Source organism: Myotis davidii, unplaced genomic scaffold (genome assembly GCF_000327345.1).
Source record: "Myotis davidii unplaced genomic scaffold, ASM32734v1 scaffold580, whole genome shotgun sequence".
NCBI lineage: Eukaryota > Metazoa > Chordata > Mammalia > Chiroptera > Vespertilionidae > Myotis > Myotis davidii.
The window spans coordinates 1909731-1915370 of NW_006293313.1; positions in this window are offsets into that span (position 1 = coordinate 1909731).

Genomic DNA, 5640 nt, shown 5'->3' on the forward strand with positions numbered 1-5640 from the left:
GGGCGGAGGGCGGGGTTAAGTATTTGAAGTATGGTAATGTACCTGAGAATTCTGAAAAGAAATATGACTAACACATGGATCAGGCAAGAATTTGACTCCAAGGGCAGTACTGTGCCTAAATGAGAGGGCAAAGATGGCATTTTAAAATTGGTTTTCTTACACTGAGGGGAAGCATGATAAAGGGCATATGTTATTTGAGAGCGGAGGGGCTGAGTGACAAGGCTGCTAGGGAACCTAGGATGAGTTTCCAGGAAGGAGAGAAAGCAAGATTCCTCGTGATAGGGTGAAACTAGCGCTGTCCCATGACTCTGTGTTTGTGACTTAGCATCACTGGGTGTAACTTGGCCCTGGAATTTTTTTGTGCAAGATTTTGCAGAGATGTGTTTCTCAGAATACCATGAGGGAAGAAGGCTATTGGTGATAAAGAATAAAGAATGGAGAAATCATGATTTTAAAAGAACACTACCTCCTTCTTATTAAGACCTCAGGTGGTATCTGTGAAATAGTAACCGAAAGCTGAGAAAAGAAAGGAAGCCTCGCCGAAACCGGTTTGGCTCAGTGGCTAGAGCGTCGGCTTGCGGACTGAAAGGTCCCAGGTTCGATTCCGGTCAAGGGCATGTGCCTGGGTTGCGGGCACATCCCCAGTGGGAGATGTGCAGGAGGCAGCTGATCGATGTTTCTCTCTCATCGATGTTTCTGACTCTCTATCTCTCTCCCTTCCTCTCTGTAAAAAATCAATAAAATATATTAAAAGAAAAAAAGGAAAAAAAGAAAGGAAGCCAAATGTAGTCCCTCCAGAGTCAGGAGAGCATTGCGGGGTGGGGGGTGGAGGGGTGGGGGATGAGGAAAGGAGTTCTGTTGCCCTCCAGTCTGAGAGAAGGCACACCAGGACAGAACAAGGAAGGGCAACCTTGTACCCTTGTACCCGTCTTTCTTTTCCAAGGCACAGATTTTCTCTGAAGGACATGAGGAAGACGCAAGAACTGAAATGTTTCTGTTAACAAAGGAATGGTTTTGTTCAGACCCAGAATTTCATTTCCACTTTGACGCTTCTTCTGTGAAGGACCAGTCTCTGACCATTCAATTCACCACAACACACATTTATCATGTGCTAGGCATTGGAGGTACCACAGAGATCATCAGGAGCCCCATCATTTTTATTCAATTACATTTATCTTCAATGTTATGTGTTAGTTTCAGGTATACAGCATAGTGGTTAAATAATCATATATTTTACAATGTGAACCATCACCCCCCACCCAGCCTGATATTTCTAGTACCCAACTGGCACAATACATAGTTATTGCAGTATTATTGACTATGTTTCCAATAGTCACTTTACATCCCTGTGACTATTTTGTGGGGCTGTCTTTTTGAAGTCTACAGTCTATCAGGTCCTCTCTGCTTGAAGAAGGTTGGTGAGTGAAGCTTCCTGTTTTTGTCTCTCTCAAAGTACACCCCATGTAATAGGTTCCTGGGGAACTTTTTCTCAAGGAAACTCTGATGTGGCTGCTAGGGTCACTGCATTCCAACCCCAGTGGAATTAGTTAACTACTTGGGCAGTTTGTCAGTTCAGATTGTCTTTCTTTCTTTATTTTGGCAGTGCTACAGGTTGGTGCAATGTTGTTAACTGATAGTACCAAGACCATGGGATCCAGAAAAATATCTAAATCAATTCAAATGGGGTGATGCGTGGTCTGACCTTGTAAAATGGTTCTTTCTCTACCCTCTGACTTCTAATTGCTTTGTTATTGTTGTTCATTTTTTTCATGAATGGAAAGGAGTTACATCACTCCCCAGGTGTGGCTTTATCTTATGAAGTGACTAACTGCTTGAAAAAAACTTAAATTCATGCAGAGGCTAAAAAAGGAATCTGAAGGATTACCAGAGAGGCCCGTGGGTGTGAAAGTGAGTCTGTTGAAAATTGATTTTCCCTGCGTTTCCTCACTGCTTCCTTCCTTGATTTTCACAAGAGCTGTGAACTCAGCCAAAGGAGCAGCTATCTCTTCATTTTTGGAATTGCTGTGTTCTCCAGGGCACTCTAAGGGTCCGCTCCTTGATCTATAGTGAGCCCACCAATATTTTTCCAGATTCAACTCAAATGCACAGCCTGGAGAGTGGAAGAACGAGTCATCCCAATGTATGAGTTTTTCACACCTTTGAAATACGATTTGTCGTGCTCTGTTGGAATTGTTGATGCATGTATCTCTTTCACCAAAGGTGAACACTTCCGGAGAAAGAGACTTGTCTTATTTCCTTTTGAGAAACTCCCCTTCTTTTTCCTCACAGAACAGAACACACATTTGGTTCACTTTGTGGAATGAAGAAATGAATGAATAATATGATTGTCTTAGATACAGAACTTTACGACTTCATGTACACTAATTATAGGCATTTGGATGGTATTATTAGTATGGATGTATTTAGATAAATTATTTTATTTGGTTCTCAAAATATTATAAGGTAAGGCAGACATGATTAGCACCCCTATTTTTACAGATGCCAATATTCAGAGGAAGGTCAGAGAATTCTTCATTTTAGACAAAACTAGTACTAACGGAGCTCAGTAGGTATGAGGCCAGTCAGCCTTCCTTAGCCCCTGCTTCACCTTCACAGACCACAGGCTTCAAACAAAAACATATATTGGGGTATCTCTTCCTGTCCCTCTTCTCTAAGTGTGTAACTAGAGACTCCCTAAGGCCGGAGACATCACAGGAGGTAACGTGGCCTCAGCGTGGGCAGAGCAGCAGAGAGGAGCTGATCATTCAGAGGACAGATGCTCTGTGGAAGCCTCAGCACAAGCATTGACCCCTAAATCTTCCAACAGATTTATGCCCATAGAAGATGTAATTACCTCCTTCTAGAGTACATACATCTTCCAGCTATGAGGAAGAGCCAAGAAGCCAGAATTTTCTGCTTGGCACTATAGCAGGGCCGCCACAAAAGCTGGATCTGAAGTTCTCAGCCTCTGCACCCAACTGCAGACCCAGGCATCTTATGAGAAATGCCCCATGCCACAGTTCAGTGGAGCCTGCACTATCTTGTCTGCTGTCCAGTTACAAATTAATCTCTTGTCATCAGTGATTAATGTATTTGAGTCCCAGGAGTTGCTGAACCAAAACAGCCCCTTGGGGTGAGAGAGTCTGCAGGGAAAATAACCTGCAGATGTGTAGATCTGCCTGTGACCCAGGGAATCCTTCTATACACCACATCTACCATTCGAAGTTCTTAAAAAAAAGATTCCTCTGAGTTTTCTGATAAAAATCTCGGCAGATTTAGTCTCACTTCTCAGTTATAGGGCTCCTCACAGAAATGTTAAAGTGATGTCTTTATTCACTTCTGTGGCCATTCCCCGAAACCCCAGCAGAAGGGCACTCTGCTAAGAGCCTGTCCAGCTCTCCTGGAAACTGCCAAGGTCATTAAAAACAAGGGGAGCTTGAGAAACCATCACAGATCAGAGGAGCCTAAGGAGACTGATGATTGAATGCAGTGTGTCCTGGGTGGGATCCTGGAACAGGAAAAGGCCACTGCAGAAAAACTAATTAAATCTAAATAAAATGGACAGTCTAGTTAACAGTAATGTAGCAATGCTGGTTCCTTAGTTGGAACAAATGTACCACACATAGTATGTAAGATTTTAACAATAGGGGAAATCAGGTGATGGGTATACTAGAATTCTGTACAATCTTTGCAATTTTTCTGTAAACCTAAAACTATTTTAAAATAAAGCATTTATTTAAAACATTTTTAAACACTGGTAAGAATGGAGTAGGGACATGAACCCAGATATTCTGATTATGAGTACCGTGCTCATACAATCACACATGACACTCTGGGAGATAAAAGGAAATATATGAAGGAGGGGACTTTACTCTGAGCTTCATTCCAGAATAGACAGGCCAGATTTCAACCTGGGTCCACAAAAGATGGTCTTAGCATTTCCCAGGAAGATCAGGCAGCTGCTTTTTTGTTTTGTCAAAGCAGCTCCAAGTTAAGGATCTTTTTGAAGTTAAGGATCTTTGATCGGTTATATTTGAGGCAGCAAACGGAAGGCCAGAGAAGAGGACATGAAAAGACAAATACAGTCCAGATTGCCCTTGGAGGGCTTTGGCTGAGGGAGGCATTGGTATTAATCAAAGGCAGTGAGATAATTAAACTAGGAAAAGAAATGAAAGTAACCCAAATTAGGAAGAAGTAAAATTATCTCTGTTCACAGATGATACGATCTTCTATGTAGAAAATTCTAAAGATCTCTCTCTCTCTCTCTCTCTCTCTCTCTCTCTCCCCCCAATCAGTGAATTCAGGAAAGTTCCAGATACAAAATCAACACAGCAAAATCAGTTGTTTTTCCATACACTGAGCAATTCAAAAGTGGAATTAAAAAAACAGGTACACTTACAATAACATCAAAATGAACAAAATATTTATGAATGAATTTAAGGATGCAAAAGATTTGTACACTGGAAACTATAAAACATTACTGAAAATATTTTATAAAAATAATAACAAAAGTCGGAAATAATTGATTTAAGAGGCCTTTCAACAGTATTTCTCTTAATATGTGTCAAGAAACTAAACATTTCTTGGATTAATGTTTGTCTTTCTGGCCAAATAAAATGACATGTGGACAACCATGGCATCCAGGGATCATCTCAAGCAGTGCGCTACATGGACTCAGAGAAGCTATGCTCCTCCTCACGGAAAGATCAGATTTCACCTAAAGATATTGTGCCATTGGGAGAAACCAAGATGGTGGCATAGGTAAACACTTGAAATTGCTGCCTCACACAACCACTTCAAAACTACAACTAAAAGACAAAACAGACATCATCCAGAACCACAGGAAGGCTGACTGAGTGGAAATTCTACAACTGGAAGGAAAGAGAAAAGCACACTGAGACTCAGAGGAGGTGCGGAAGTAAAGTGCAGAGGTATGGAGGTGCGTGAAAAGGGCTGGCAATGGAGGACGCCGGTGTCTTTTTCAATTGTGAGGGAGTCACAGGCTTGCGACTGCTCTGAACTCCAGTTCCGGGCGAGTCTGAACTCCAGTTCCGGGGGAGAAACTGGACTGTCTGGTAGCAAGGGAAACCCAAGGGTGGCTTTCTCTCAGAGGTGCTTTCAGTGATTTCCGCGGGACATTGGACGGGACACTGAGCCTCTTAGGGCAGGGCTGAGGATGAGCCATAGCTGTTTGCTCCACCCTGTTGATTCCCTGAGACCCCACCCCACCCAAGCTGCTGGCAGAGGCTTTTGCATATGAATGGGCTGGCCCTTTAAGATCTAAAATTACCTAACAAACTGCAGCTGAGTCAGAGATACCCAGAACATCCAAAAGAAGGCTCAAGGCCCCACAACAGCTTGCATTGCTTCACAGCTGGGCCTCATCTGGGCACCTACAAACCCCAAACAAAGAAGAGGAATCTCTCCAAAGCTCCTGCTGGGTAGCCTCAAGCAGAGGCTAAATTAGCACCTCCTTAGAGATCCAAGAGCCAGTGTACCCAGTGGTCAGAGGGGGACCATCCAGATTACAACTCCTCAAATCGAAAAGGGGGTAGAATCAGTGAGTACCAAAGCCCCACTGAAACAAGTCTTGCCCCAGAAGGGTGTCTCCAGCACAGAAGTTCTCCCACTGTAGACAAA